The sequence below is a fragment of the Lissotriton helveticus genome, chromosome 5_1 (assembly GCF_964261635.1).
Source record: "Lissotriton helveticus chromosome 5_1, aLisHel1.1, whole genome shotgun sequence".
Classification (NCBI taxonomy): Eukaryota; Metazoa; Chordata; class Amphibia; order Caudata; family Salamandridae; genus Lissotriton; species Lissotriton helveticus.
In genome coordinates this window covers 308,034,795-308,050,958 of record NC_136065.1, presented here as the reverse complement: position 1 = coordinate 308,050,958, position 16,164 = coordinate 308,034,795, and the positions used below count along the sequence as shown (strand labels likewise).

The 16,164-nt window shown below is 44.3% G+C and overlaps 1 protein-coding gene across 18 annotated transcripts in view; it reads right to left on the bottom strand.

Moving 5' to 3' along the window:
* RERE (arginine-glutamic acid dipeptide repeats) overlaps positions 1 to 16,164 on the bottom strand; it is a 1,170,479-nt gene that overhangs the window by 977,456 nt on the left and 176,859 nt on the right. For 2 of the 18 annotated variants that reach the window (XM_078642321.1, XM_078642331.1), the window contains exon 1: positions 12,005 to 12,216. The exons of 13 other annotated variants lie outside the window; for them this stretch is intronic. The gene's annotated coding sequence lies outside the window, so the exon portion shown is untranslated. Of the gene's footprint in view, positions 1 to 12,004; positions 12,217 to 16,164 lie in introns of those variants that run through there. 3 more of the 18 variants (XM_078642329.1, XM_078642332.1, XM_078642315.1) reach the window with 2 other exon arrangements.

Here is a 16,164-nt window from a genome sequence, read left to right as displayed (position 1 = left end):
AGTTTAACCAGAATAGGGTCAGGAATAGGGGGACTGATTCAGAACCTATAGAAATACACGACAGTGTAACAACCGAAGTAAAAGGGCTTGTCCTCGTGGGAGGTTACAAGTGAAGACCAGGCGGTTACAAGGAGGGATTAACAAGTCTATGTATGACTCAGGAGCCCGCACATACGAATGGCAATTACATAAACCATTGACAAATATAGGCAGAGAGTGGGTCGGGCTTCAAGAGCATACTCCAATATAGCGGGAAACGGCCTTTACAACAAAGCCGTTTCCCCGAAATCTTTAACCACGCATGCAGTACAACGCATGCGTGGTTACCACTAATGCCTTTACCACGCATACCTTTACTACGATGTTTGTAGTAAAGGCATATGTGGTAAAGGTAAAAAGAAAATAATGGGGGGCTTGGGGGGGTCTCCCCCCCAAATAAAACAACTCACCATAAGTCACGTCGGCGTCAGCGTCGTTTAAGAGAAATCGGAAAAAAATGCCGTTTTCTCTTAACGACGTATGACGTCACCACGCAATTATTCGAGGAAAAGTTTATCCGTGGTAAACGAATTCCGTTGTAACGCATGCGTGGTAAAGGCATGCGTTGCAACGGAATTCGTTGTATCATCATATATTCCAATATAGCAGGCCTCGCAGAGCGAGCAGCACATGTGGCTGCCCTTAGGCTCGACCTAAAAAGGGTTTAATCATTAACAAATACGTACATCAAACGAACTAACTCGGCACTCACCACATAAATAGAGAAAGCATAACAGCTCACACACAGAACATAATATAATCTGTAAATACATAAAATAAACATACCATATTAAACCTCAAAAGAGATTTAAATTTACAAAACACTAGAATGGGCAGCAGACATAACCCACAGCAATGTCACAGAGTGTGAGTAGTAAAACAAACTGACACTTTAAAACCCTTACCACATTCAGTACCAGATAGAATTTTCATCGAATGAATTAGACACACAAAACCATATCCTACAGACTCGGCAACAGCCACACAACTAGTGGCCTGAAGCCATAGGGATGCCGTTACCAGAGATCATCAACTAATCAGACATGGAAAACATGCAGCAACACTTGAAAAAGATAGGGAACTAGTGGCTGCTGTCAAATCAAAAACAATGCTCGACACCCACATGGGGGCAATCTTTCTGCCCACTTGGGGTGGAGGTGTTCGGGGGGAGAGGGGAGGGTTTTGGTGGTAGCTTAAAGCCCACTGGATACCAGGGAAATATTTTTCCCAAAAAAGAAGGGATGCAGCAGCCTACCATGGAATCCAGCCAAGCCCCCACTGCAAAACAGCTTTAATAGCTTTCTGTCCGTCTGGGAAGGTGATTGTGGGGGGTATCTTTAATTTCTCAATCACCCAGGGAGGCAGAAACCTATTAAATGCAAGACCAGCGAAAATGGTAATAAGAAAAATAGGGGTTGTAGCAGCTAACCCCAGGCTTCAGTATTTAATGGTGAGCAAAAGCCCACTCGATATCAAGGATATTTCCTTTAGTGTTGTTTTTGTTCATTATAAAAAAAATTAAAAAAAATAAAAAAAGAATTGGGGGTGGGTCAGCTCACCCCGGCACCAGGCCTGAGACACGCACCAACCCCTAAAGAGTTTTATCGTCTTTCTAACCCCAGAGTCAAAAAGCCCTACTAAAGTAAAAAGTAAAGTAAAGTCCACATTTGTAAAGCGCACAATCACCCGTAAGGGTCTCTAGGCGCTGGGGGGCCGTCGGGAAGATTAAGCGAGCTATTGCCCAGAGTCACATGGTGCTGGGCTGACCTGCCGCCGGAGCCGGGGATCGAACCGTGGTCTCCAGATTCCAGCGTCAGTCGCCCTGGCCGCGGCGCCACACCTCTTCCAGGGATAATATGGGGCTTTGGAGTACCAATCCTGGCACCATGCGAAGATCATGTAACAAATACTCCATTCTTATCATCCATATCTATGTCACTGTTGATTGTAGCGCCAAGAAACCAATCGGTGATAGCGCGCTTAATAAATATTTTAATAACATAACATTTTAATAATAACATAACATGTGGACTTCATATGGTCAGTTAACATCCGTTCCTTTTGCAGGTAATAGGCTTAGCCGCACAAGTATAATATAGTTTATACTGGGAAAAATGTGGGCATGATGGGTGGTGGGAATTTTGTGGATCCCTGCAGATTCTGGAAATTTCCCTCACAGAAACATGAGGAAATGTGTGATTGAAGCCAAAGTTTTAGATTTGCAGGGCATTCAGACTAAATAAAATAAATATGGGGTAATGGGAGCCACGCATGTCATACCACCCTGAATTCCCTAGCCCCTTGTGGCTAATTTTCTGAAATGTCTGGATTTGGTAGGTTTCACTGGGGGGCAGCCGAGGTCAGGCTCAAATTCCTAAGCAACCCAAATCACTAAAATGGGTAATTTTCATTGAGAAAATGTGATGTCTCTACGTTGCATTTTGAAGTCTTTCTTGTTTTGGGCGATAGGCCCACCAACACCACTGGAGTACTGGTTTTATCAGGAGAAGTATAGGCACACAGAATAGTTAACATTTATTATTAATGTAATTTTTCTCCATATCCGACTTCCAAATGTAATCCATTGAGCAAGAAATAACACATTTTACAAACTGCGCGCTTGAATTTTAGAATATGGCTGGCCCCAAATTCAAAGCTACACAAAACAAACACTAGTCCTAAACTCAGTATCTACAGCACATTTCAAAAGTGGATAGGTTTCCTTGAGATCTATTTTCCATTCATTAGCCTTTACCATATGAATTACTGCATGGAAGGTACACAATGAATATTGATAAGCTGCAGCTCAGTTGTTGGCTCTGGGCATCGCATGTTTTTAGACAACCAAGAAACACAATTTATCTCTGCGACCAGAAGGTTCTGAAAGAAGTAATGGTATATTGCTTTTGTAATCTCCCATAGAGCCAAAAAATTTCAGATGAAAACGTCAGCTATTTCTATTTTTTAGGTCCTCGCTGCATAGGAGACCTTTAGCCGTCGTACAGCTCTTTTTCCAAGCACATACTCGTGCTTGTGGCAGCATACAGCTTGCGGGTGTGCACAGCGGCGTGCCACAAGCACGAGTGTGTGCTTTGAGAGAGCAAACAGTTGCTGCTTAGCGCGCGTGTGTGCACTCCCCCACCCCTCCCACTTGTTTTTATTGGGGTTGTTTACGCTCTCCTGTTGGTGCTTTATGGGATGTTGACATTTACATGTCATTTACTGCTTTTGATCTGCGTTCAAGTATCCTAAGCAATACAATAATTAGTGCGCTTGTGCACAAGATCTGAAATCGCTCAGATTATGCTTTCCCGACGGGTTAAAGTATTTAGTGGGTTATGTCAGACGACGCATCACCCTCTTTCGAGCTGCGTTGAAGCAAAACGTGCAGTTCTCGCTCTGTGGGACGTGGGAGGAGTCTTGTTTTTAATGGTTTCCCTCGCCAGTCCCTTCTCATCATTGCTTTCCTATGTGTGCCTTACTGCTTGCACTCCCTTCCCCCATTGCTCGTATTTATATCAAGCCTGCAAGCAGCGTATGTGCACTGTTGCTTCCGGGTGACCTGCTGTGTCTTAAAAAAAAATACTCAAAAAGGTCCTTCCTTCTTTGTGTTGTCCCTTTGATAGAGAACCTAGACCAAGTACTGAACTCATACATTTATTTATGTGTCCTTCGGCTGGTCACAATTGGCTTGCGGTACTTGTTTTTTCTACATCCCACCGCCCCATTGCTTGTTGCCCCCGTCCTTCCTCCTCCCGCGGTGTTGCTTATTTTTTTCGCCTGCTCGTGCCCCTATAATTTCAGAGGGGCGTTGACTTCACTTACTTCCAGTCAGATGCGCCTATCTCATCTGAAAATCTTAAAAAACTGTTATTTCTGTCAACTACAATATCAACTCTAATAAAAAGAAACAAGCATTGGCATAGCCAATAGGTCTCACCTTTGGAACCGTATAAGTGTTTAGCCATGGAACGGTTGATATTGTTGCACCAAGGATATTGTGCTGCATAACTAAATACTTATAAGGTCCCAAAAGTGAGACCTATTGGCTATGCCAATGCTTGTTTATATTATTGTTGATGTCAATATTTTGTATCTTTGGGAAAACCATAAGCGATCTTACTCAATGACCTATTGATGAATTCTGAACTGTTTACTTTCAAGAAATATATAGCTTTTCGGGTTCACCCATCTGTTTCACAGCTGTTTCCACCACAAACTGCAAGTAGGTTTAAACGACAAAAATAGGAAGAATGTGCTCCCACTTAGATATTAAATACCTAAGACTTTTTTAAACCATTCCAACACTATTAAAACTTGGTATACCCTGAATCTTACTTGCAGAAAATCACATTCCTTTAAGCCTCTTGATCTTTCACTTTATAGTGGAGGCACGTGGCATTATTGTTAGGTCTCGCCTACGCAGCGTGCAAGCACTGCTTAGAGAGACCTCTAGGCATCGCTCAGCATTTTTGTTAAAACTCGTGCATGTGTGCACTGCTCTCTATGGGCACTCGTGCAGGGGGCAAGCAGCGGCCCCATCTGTTAGTAATTATCGCGCCTTGCTGCTCACTCCCGCAAGGGAAGCACCAGACACGCCCTCAGCGTCTACAGACGCAGCACAAGCACGAGTGTTTTAAAACAGCAGCGACGTGCCGACCATCTTTTTATTTTAATTAGCATGGCTGTGCGCCGCTGTTCCTGCTCCCGCTAGGGGAAATCTAGCACAAGCTAGACCAGCCCTCCATTAAATGAGTACTCTGCTTATAGTGTTGGGTAAAAGAACATAAGTATGTCGTCTATAGGCTAAAGTGCGTACAAAAGAGTCATAAAGAAAGGTAGACAGTATTCAGAGGTCATTCAGGGGCACAAAATGGCTCTCTGGTGACACATGGAACAGAAAGAAAACCTGCAAATAACGCCAATCTGCTCTGTCGTTTAAGTGTCTGGCCCGTGAGTGTCTGCAGAGTGTTATGCCCGGGGAACTTAGGGTAGTATAATACTGGGGGGACAGAGGCTCCATGCATTTCTCTCTGAAAAGCACTGTGAACGTGCAGTAAAAAACACAGAGAGCAGACTTTACCTTTCCACCTGCAGACCTGCTCCGAGACTCCACCATCTTCCGACACTCAGATAGGTAGCCTCGATAGCTTTTGCGGCGTGTTACCTAGCAACTACTGAAACAATATTGCAAGATTTAGGAAAAAGTGAACGGCGAGAAGAGCACAGGGGTTTTCCTTAATAGGTCCGTTGAACGTGTCGTACTTTGACTCAGTTAGTAACCGCGTTGATGCTTTTCTCGAAAGCAATGGTTTGCTGAAACATGTGCTTGGTGAAGCAAGCACTCATTTGTTTTTACCAGGCTGCACTAATTGACTAATGACACACCCTGTGGGCCTCTGGCAACCCGGGCCTTTATTAATTAAAAAAACATGCACGGTGTAGCACCAATTGAAATACTGGCGTCTGAATGAGTTTGTGTTCAGTGCGTACCTTCTAGGCATTGATTGGTGTTACAGATTTCATACTTATTTGTTGAACTGTTCTCTAGCTTCAGTACCTTTTAAAAACATTTTAAATCTCCGTAACTTTTTTACTGTGAAAAAGAAGTTACGACAGTGGTTGTTTTTTGGCTAAGTAACTCTCAGGGTGGCATCACACAGACACACACAGCAAGCCCACTTTTATAAAACTTAGCCCTATCCAACTGGCTCCAATTTTAGGCCTGGATATATCATTTGCTAACAATACAAAGGGAACAGCGAGAGTAATATCCATAACCAGCATATCTGATCATTATGTAACTATCATGTCAGAATTCCGTGAGTTTTATACAAGTAGCAAACATATGTATGTAATCTGCGTTCTGCATCAGACATCTGGGACAGTATGAATTTGCTCGACATTCCCATACATGTAGTCTACCCGGGATATAATAGAACAGTTTTACAAGGCAAGTCAAAATACCAAAAGTGCATAGATATTTACTTGCTTGAAGCAGAACTATACTCTACCATCTCATTATTATGAAATACCTTGGCCCATGCTTCAGCTAGCTGTGCATTACAATTTAGTAAATAACAAATTAAGATCGAATAAATGCTTTGTATATAGTTGTTTTTGGTTTACTAAGTACTCCTAGCAATTCAATTTTGTTCCATTGCATTTCTGATTGCTTCAAATAATTTCTTAGTTGGGGATATTTATAAAATCCCCCTCTGGGGAACTGACACTGCTCCGAAAGGTCATTTTATATTGAGATCATTTATAGAGCATAAAAAGCTATGTGATACCGCATTGTGCCCACTCTGAGCATTACCATCATAAAATATTTAAGGCAATGTAGTCTTGTTTCCATTTGGGCAGTGCTCTGTATTAGTGGTATTTGAAGAGCTTTTCACCAATTCTGCCATTATTTCTTGGCATCCTCTAGCGCTTTATACCATACCATTTTGTATTAATGTGGATCATTATTGCTCAGGAATGAGCCAGAGGCCTCACTACCATACACAATTAATATATACTCGTGTCTGCTTCTTTAAATGGATAATTAATCAGTATGGCTAATGTCCTGCCCATAGCTGTCCCATGATAAATCTGTAGATCTGGCAATGCTCAGGCACCTCGAGTCTGTGGAATTTTCAGAAATTTGGAATGAGTATTTAAATCACTAAGCTATCTCTTTGGCTTATGAAAAAGAAAAAACGAGTAGTAGCATTTCTGAAAACAAGCATTGGCATAGCCAATAGGTTCGCCTTTGGGACCTTATAAGTGTTTAGCCATGCAACAGTTAATGTTGTTGCACCAAGGATATTGTGCTGGATAACTAAACACGTTTAAGGTCCCAAAGGCGAGGCCTATTGGCTATGCCAATGCTGGTTTTTAAAACTGTGGTAAGAACTATTTACTGAGAGTAAATAAACAGGGCACACATGCCCATGTATTACAATCCAGAAGGACGTCTGTCAAATAAAAAAGGTGCAAGTAGGGCGTCCAGTTTTAAGGGCTTTTGCCTCCGAATACCCTCCACAACGGATGGAAAAAGCTAATGTTGTGAAACGGACATGAACCAAAAGGAGGTGCACAAGAAGTATTGCAGCATTCTATAATGCGATACCAAAGAGGATTGCATCTTTGCAGTCTTTCCCTGAAACACTTAGAATGCGAATATGGAAGAAGACGCGCTAATATGTGTGATATCTACTGTGTGTGCAAGAGGAACAAACGGCACTTAAAAGACCAGCTGCCAAAGAACTGGAGAGACCTCGGTGTTCTTAAGAGCTGGTAAGCACCGCTTAAGGCAGAGCTCTTTCACATCGCTTAAGGCAGAGCGCTATCAGACCTCTTCCTTCGCATACATCCAGGAAGTGTCTGCTAAGCATCGGCGATATGTGTTTGGAGAGGTTTACTTCGGAAAAATGCTCTTGCCTTAAGAGAAAAATGTGATTACATTTTTGTTCTTAGCGTCTGGAATGAATGGGCACAGAGATCACAAGGTTACAGGGGGGTATTGTTTCAGTCTGTATGCTCTTAAATCCTGTTTATGTTAAAATGTGAGCTCCCAGCAGAAACACACGGCTTACATTCACTGCACATCTGGTTAATCCTTCTCTCCTACACGCCCTGCCCCACTAGTGGGTTTAAATGTTTGACAATCGATGGGTTTCGCTCATTTTTTCATCCTAAAGGGAAATAACCAACCGCAAATAAAACCCTTCACTCCATGGCAACCACCACCTTCAAACAAGAAGCCACTACTCACAAATTGCACTGGCTTAAACTCCATCCAGGTTCTCAACGTCCAAGAGTGAAAAAACACATGTGCTGCAGGGGGTGCCTGAAAACTACAGAAAAAAACAAAGCGAGGCTGCTTTTCTCCGTATATGGAAGTTTGTCAGGCGGCTCCAACGTCCTCTTATCCACGAACAATGTCCGAGTAAACATTACAGACTTACACTAGACACGGTCCCAATTCTACTAAAAAGACAACAAACTGGATATTTCCACAAGCACTCCCACATGCACCCATTTAGGGAGAAAACAAGATTACCTAGTAATCCATAAAAAGCACATATGTTTAACAACCAACGCTGACGACAAATGTTGCAGACTGAGTTATGATCCAACATCTACCTGGTCATATAATGTTCCATTAAGAAAATATGATGGGCAAGCCCACCTAAGATAGGTTGGATTTCAAAAGATGCATACCAACGTACTCCATTTTCTTCAAGCCATTACTTCATCAACCACAATCCATGGTCTTGCACAGCTGTACTGGGGGGGGGGGGGGGGGGGGGGGGGCATAACGCTAGCACTTAATTTCCCATGTTCTTGTAGCTCCCACTGCCACCAACCTGGCAGTTTCCACTTCCAAGCGAGCGTGTTTACAACTAGTATCAGAATTATGTCCACTTCCCTCCGGCTACTATTAAAGCTTCATGCCACAGCACCGCCACGGTTTCCAACCACTTTCATTCTGCACTAAATTTGGTGCCCACCTAGAAAGGGACCAACCGAACTGTGACTTCCCATCCCTGCCAGGGATCATTTAAACAAACTACAATAATCGAGCAGCTCTTCAGGTGCTTTTAACTCCTTCAGTGACTTCTAGATGATTTCCACCTGTGAAGCAGAAACATTAGAAAAGGCCCGGCCTCTGGCATGAACTAGGACCAACTTTGTGCCTCTGCAACTGCTCCATATTATTTGGCACAGTGGACCACAAAACTACTTTCCCTGTCATTAAAAGTGTCTGAGTAGAAGGTGGAATTGCCAAACTGCTAAATCTTTGCCTTTTTAATATATATACTTTATTATTAATATATACTTTAGTATATACTTAAATGTGTATGTACTGTGTGGGCTCTGGAGATCAGCCCTAGGACTTGTCTGCATTTACTTAGGGACTTTTTGTTCGGTTCAACTTCCTCTATTTAACTGTCTTGATAGAAAACGACCAGCAGAGGTCAGTAAAATACCAGAATTGCTTTCTACTGAGGGACTTTTTTTATTTTTCTGGCAACTGCCTCTATTTAACTTTCTTGATAGAAAACGACCAAGAGGTCAGTAAAATACTAGAATCACTTCAGCATTCTCTAGATTCCAGTCCATAGATCTGGTCTTCCATGAGCACCCTCAGACAATCTTTTCAAATCCTGTATTTTCAGATATATGACCACCGAAGGCCCTGCTTATATATTAAAAACAGAGCTTTGGACTATACCATTTCCCGCTGAAAGGCAATATTTATCTCCATGTCAAACTGCGTGACACGTCATACCTGGCGTGTCACGCAGTTTGGTGCTTACTTTCCATCCATGTTAAAGAACAATAGTTGTTTCAGCACCCAGGCTAATGGGCTGATGGCTAAATACATACAAGGTCCCAAAGGAGAGACCAATTGCATTGCAAATGCTTGTTCTTCAAGCACCAAACCTATAGGGAGTTCCAGATCCCATGCAACCCCTCCCCAACTTCTAACTTATTACACCCCCTACCGTCTAGACAAAGGCATTCTACATACACAGACAAACACTAATATCACACTGACAATGAGAAACTAAAAATCGTGATCAGGGTATGCACGGCCTCTCGCACAAATAATGGAGATAATGGCTACATCTAATCAACTTGACAACAGATATTGGCCAAGGACCACTCCACCTACATATACTGCTGACATTCCATAGTACTTCAGTCACAGACAGGTCTCTCTGTCACTCATCCCCTTCACAGGATTCATAACCTGGAGATATCATCAACAACAAACCATTAATCAGGTAAACAACAAGTAAGCACTCGGTCATCCTAATTTTTGTGAAAACGTACACCTGCTGATACGTATACCCTGGTTCAGCCATCTACCACTTGCAATATCCAACACAGGAATTCAATCTTCTGTGAACCAGCAAAAACTTAAGCAAGCAGCTAACGATTATTCATTTAAATGAAATGGACAATTGCAGCTTGTGCGTGATGTGTCAACTCTGCTACCTCGCAATGTAATAGTTGACTTGAAAAGCACTAACCTCACATACAGTGACACACAAGGTGATGCTCTACCCAAGGTCTACTGCCAGTAACCTAGAACAGACCATCTGATTTACGTGGGGCACTGTGCACTGGTACAGGACAGGCCATTCCACTTACTGCACTCGCACACTGTCCCTTCATCTCAAAGTGGACTTTGGAAAGGCAAAATCTGGTAAACCCTCCTCTACCATGCGTCTCGAAGCCTTAACAACTGCCTCACTTAGAGTCCTTTCTGTTCCTCTACTTTCACTCCCACCTGCAGTATTGCTCTGAAACTGTAAAAGATGCATGGATGCTACAAGCCTACATTCGGCCCATCACCAGGTCCCACTCACATCACCTCCTGTCTACTCCCTCTGGTGACCCCCCAAAAAAATACCATTCTTGGGTTGCCTCTTTAAAACATATATGACAATATAACTTTGAGCTACGCTTTCTATGAGCAACGCTTAAGTTTCAAACTCTACAGAGGCTGCGGAGGAGGTACTGTGGTGTGAGCAACCCTTGTGTGGTCAAGGAATCAGATCGTAGGAAATTAGAGGTCCGGGGAAAAGAACATATCACGGGTGCCGATGGGCAATGGCAGAAAACTGTTACAGAAATCCAGTACACAGGACAGTGAAATACAGGGCTTACGGTCTGTCTATGGGGACGAGTGTTCAGCGGCAGAACGGTGGAGGGGTGAAGCGCAGGGCTTTAAGTGGGCCGGGTCTCACTGGTGCTGAGCACCGGTCGTTTTTTAAAGGAGGCCTTGAAACGGGTCTCTATCCGGCTTCGTTTTGTGCCCTTGCACAGGCAGTCCGTTTTTTTCCGGACCGCAGTGACAGCAGGCACATCAATGTACGTGTGCTCACACTGCTCACTTCTCACTAGTGGAGTAGTTACAGCATGCCGTTATGTCAGGTGAGCGTTGTAGGGGAAGGGAAATCCTTTAAAGAGATTCATTTTCTCGCTGGATTTCCCTTCTCTTTTTGAAACTCATAAGCCTCAACATTGGCGTGGTGTCACCAGGGCTTTTAGTGCAAACTTTTTCAAAATTATATACAAGCCATAGTTGCTACTTGTTTATCTTATTTAACTAACAGCCATTGACAAAGTCCATAGTTCTGACTTGTTGTAGGTATGATGGTACTTGTTCTATCATATATCTGGATACAATGACAAACAGTGAAATATAAGTCGGGCGGCACCATATGCTAAGCACAGATTTTTAGAGTACATGTTTTTAAACCACGCCTTTAATTACATTGGTCACGCCCATTTGAGAGGCCACCTCAGTTTTTTCATCCCACTTAAAGCCCTGGGTAAAAGCAGTAAAATACCATAGACCTGACTGCATGGGTGGTGAAGAAGGGGGGGAGCACAACGGTCTTCTCGTGCCTGGGCGCGAGGCTGCAAGAGTAGACAGTTGGAGAAGAGCGGGTAAATCCCAAGGGGGCTTAAGTAAAGTGCGGGGCACCGACAGGCGAGCACAGTGAGGATGCAGGGCTCCGTGCGGGGATTAGGAAACCGTGTTGGAGGATGAGGGTAATAGATTTTGCGCTGACATGCAGGGGTGGGGCTAAGGACGGTTAAGATCATGAACAAGGTGGTAGGTGGGGCTATGCACAAAGGGCTGGACTAAGAACAGAGTGGCTGGGGCTGAGCACAAGGGCTGGCGCATACAAGGAGAGTGAATAAAGGAATAAGGAGAAGGCTATGAACTGGGTGCTGCTATACACCAGCCGGTGCTGTATGCAGGGAGCACAATGATGGTAGGGACAAATTCACGGCTGAGTTCCGTGCAGTTCTGTGGGGTACTGATGCGCCTCGACCCCTCCATCATCTTTCCATGCCGGCGTTTAATCTCGGGTCAGACCTCGGGCATGACGACAGCTCTCATCAATGCACCCCCTCCCCGCCTGCTCCCATTCCCGCCCACAACACATGCCTGGGATCCTTCGACCTGGCGCAAGCAGATCCCTGCGGTGCCTCCTCTCCTTGGCATTTCCTCTCCGAGGCCCGGCCGCGACCCATGGGGGGCGGAGGTTCAAGCCAGACTCCGAGCAATGCGGTCCCTGGGTCCGGGGGCTGCTGCGGGGGTCCCGGCGCTCCACACTCCTCGGCTGCTCCTCTCCCGGCTCCTCCCCGGCAGACACTGGCACATGTCCGCCCAGACAGCAGGAGACGCCGCCCGCCCGCCCAGCACAGAGGGGCAAGGGGAAAGTCCGGACTGGAGTGCGAGATGCGGCCGCGCACGGCAGGGGGAAATGAAGCGTCCGTGTGAAGCGGCAGGGTCAGGAGGAACACGAGAAGGGCGACTCGAAGCGGATCAACAAAACCCGGAGAGGAGACCACTGCAACGCCAGCGCAGTGAAGCAAAAGAGGCGCAACTGGGAGGCGTGGCGGGGAATAAAACCCGGAGCGGAACAGTAGCTGATGGATCAGCACTGAACTACAAGACCCTAACCTGTGGTGGAACAGGCGCGAAAACCGACCCGTGCAACCCCTAGAGTCCTTCTACCTGCACTGCAGACACCTGAAGAGGAGACTAGCCTAGCGCCCCCGGTCAACGCAAATACAGAACCGCGCCCAGCTAGAGTAGGCATCTCGCTCCAGGTCATTATGGCATGGTCTCAAGTACTGCACCTTTCACCTACAAATCACTGATTGTAGAGGTTTTGCCAGAATAAAGGAATGGAAGTAAGACAAGACTACAACACCCGGCTGTCATTGAAAAGCCCAGAACTGGAATGAGAATATAGGCAACCATTACTGTAACTCTCACTGCAAACAAAAGTTAGAACTACCGACTCTACGTGTTCGAATGACAGTGTAAGTCCTGCAAAGCAGATGATAGTTTGCAACCCAAGCATTGCAAAAGAGTCAGCATTGTAGCACTCTCCACATACCTCTGCCAGCCACGCCTCTCTACACACACATAGTACATAAGTGCCGTCTACTCATCCTCCTGCACCTTCAACAAAATATCAAGAGTGGGCACCAGCCAATGTTCGGTCTATATCTGCTTAGGTCAAGCAGGTGACAGGGCAGATAAGCCCATTGCTCTCCGTGGTCTTGACAATGAAAAGTGATTCCGTCCATCAATGTTTGTGTAAGTAGAACTATGAACTGATCCAGTCCCGAGCTCGCTGTGCGGCAGGACTCAAGCTGCACCTCACAGATGAGCCCCGACAAGCTGAAACTGGTCCGAGTTTGATTGGGTTCCTATTTATAAGAGGTGTGGTCTGACAGTTCAGGCTGGACTGGCACTTTGAGACCAAGCCTAGATTGACATGCTTATCATTGGTTTCTCTGTAAAGGCATGCATGATTAAAAAACAATGGAGTCAAATTCAGTCCCACATAATTTCCAGTAGCTGAGATGAAAGTACTCGATTCACCTGTTTTTGTTCTAGCTGAACGGACAAGAGGTGCGAGGTAACAGATTAGAATTGTGATCATCACAAGTGATATGGGACACTTATGTCATAGAGGCCATAGGTGTCAATAGGCGAACAGAGAGCAGCGATTTGGTACAGGGCCAGCATTACATTAGGGAGCTGTAGAGTGGGCCCTGGTGATAATCAAGACTCTTCTTGGGTTACAAAGGGACACAGCAAAAGGGTCATAGTACATCCGCGTTGCACCGAATGGGTCAGAGTGAGCTCACCAATCAACTCTGCACAGGGAAAGGAGGAGTTGGAAAGTTATTGTACCACAGATTATCTGGTGCCTGGACTATGAGTGTAGCAGCAGCACGCTATGCACTCTGTGTAGGTAACCACCAGAAGGACTGAGCTAGAATACAAGCAGCTTCATGACGAGTGTGTTCATCTTGGCTAAAAATTCCCCAAGAGCAGCACTCAAACTGCTCCGTAAATAGGACTAACACTACCACAAAGCCAGGAAGTTACCATCTGATCACCCCATCTCCAAGGGATAGACTTGGTTTGGTTACCTTTTAGGTAGCACAATTTCATATTACATTATAAAGTTAAACATGAATTAGAAGGCAGAAAAAGAACACAGTTTTCAGTTGGTGATAAACCAGGGTACTGGAAATAGGAGATTTTGCGACCCGGGCGAACTTAGCAAAATTATACATTTGCAGTTACCAAAAAAAGAGGCAACACGTGTTGCAACACAGTGGAAAGTCTTTCGCAAAGGTGGACTCGTCACCTTCCTGTTGCTTATTGCTGCTGTTCAGTTTTAAACTGGTAGTAATGACGTATAACCTTTGCCACAATAGCGTTAATGTGTATAAAAAAGACAAAATAATTAAGTTGTACTATCACAAACTGTGCTGTATTATGCAACCTAATTTGCATTTTCTTGCAGTATCATTTGGTCGACCCTGTTGCATAATTTGGACCATCCCTTCAGCATAATTCCAGTGGTCCAAGTGATCTATTATAATCATTAACAAGTAAATAGGCTGCAACGATGCAAATTATAAAGGTGCAATGAAACCCCTTTATACCATCTCCACTCTCCTCTCGATGTTGACTGTCCATGCACTTGGGTCATAAAAACCCTAGAATGAAATCAACCTACATGCAGGCTTTAGAGCAGTACAAACAGACAAGAACATTTACGATATCGAGCTGAAAAAGGCCAGTAAACTGCGAAAATACAAATGATCTTGTACATACAAAGGTAGTAACAAAGTAATAAAGTCACTGTATTGATCAGAGCAAGACGATAATATTAAAGAGAGAAAAATAAACAGCAGGGTAGTGATAAAAGGTAAATACAATAAGCAGGCAAATATACCAAAATTAACATACTGCAGCTACAGAAATGGAATGTGGCTGTGGTGACAGCCTCCAACGAGAGAGACCGGCAGATAGAGGGAGACATGTGACAGACGGAGACTGGCAGTGAGCAAGGGAGTGTGCATGCGTATCTCTAGCCAAGAGAGTTACTAAGAACAGAGGAAAAAGTGGAAACAAATCGAAAACGGCTACATACAGAATATTAATTTGAACACTGGAATTTTAAGAGTTCAGTTGAAGACAATGAAGTGGCTCAGGGCTAATAATGGCTGGTACAGGTCTTCTGCTCCAACCTTCTAATGCTTATTTTTCTGTTTCTCCATTTTGAATTGATAACATTCTACCCTCAATTGGTGGCATGTTCTAATAGCCTTTATCCCTTCTACCTCAGGCTATACTGGTTGTTAAAGGGCATGAGCCGCACTCGCGCTCAGGGCCTTTGACAACCGGCAAAGCCTTCGGCAGCGGACTATAAGGCTATAATAAAAGGGTTGGCCAGACGGGGAAGATTGATGAGAGAATTTCACAAAAGAAATCCAGGCCAAAGATGCAGAAAGACAGCCAGCCAACAATGAGACTGAGGTTTAAGGTAACTCCCTCTGACCACAATGACCAGTTCGTTTTCAAGTGACCACATCCAGTCCAGCCAAATCGGGTTCTAGGTGTCAGTTCAGGATCAATTTATCACAATGATTAGCTATAACATACCATGAAAAGAAACTACAAGTGGGGTTTACGCATAAAATACTATGACCTCCTCCAGGCGAGTGACTGACTCCTGACTTTATTTTAATAGGCAACCCAGAAGCACACCAATATACACAAGGCTTGGAGAGGGCACTAGACGTGGAAATGGAGCTTAGGGTTAATCGTCAACAGCTCTGCTTGCAACAATTAAGAAATAATAATAATAATAAAAATAAAAAAAGAATCCAAGCCGCCTCAGGTTAATTAAAGGATAAGCTGAGAAGCATCAAGGCAATATACATCTTTGAAAAATTTCCACTTATCCAAGTCCGGCTCAGATTTCTAATCTATTGTGCAGAGAGCAACAAGCGTGCTAATTAGAATCCTTCTCTCTATGACTAAAACGTAGAAGCATGCCATGGCTAAATAAAAAAATCATCAGCCAGAACATTTGCACAACAAGATCCCTTCCCAGCCACGGTGCAGAAACAAGGTTGTATAAGTTTGGAAAGATGCCCTGGATATCACGTAGTTGGTAAAACAAACTAGGAGGGTCCCGGAGGACCAGGACCACCTTCGAAACCTGGGATTTAGAGTGAAGATGGAGGTTCATTGCTTGAACTGAGCTTAAAGCCTTTTGTCATATC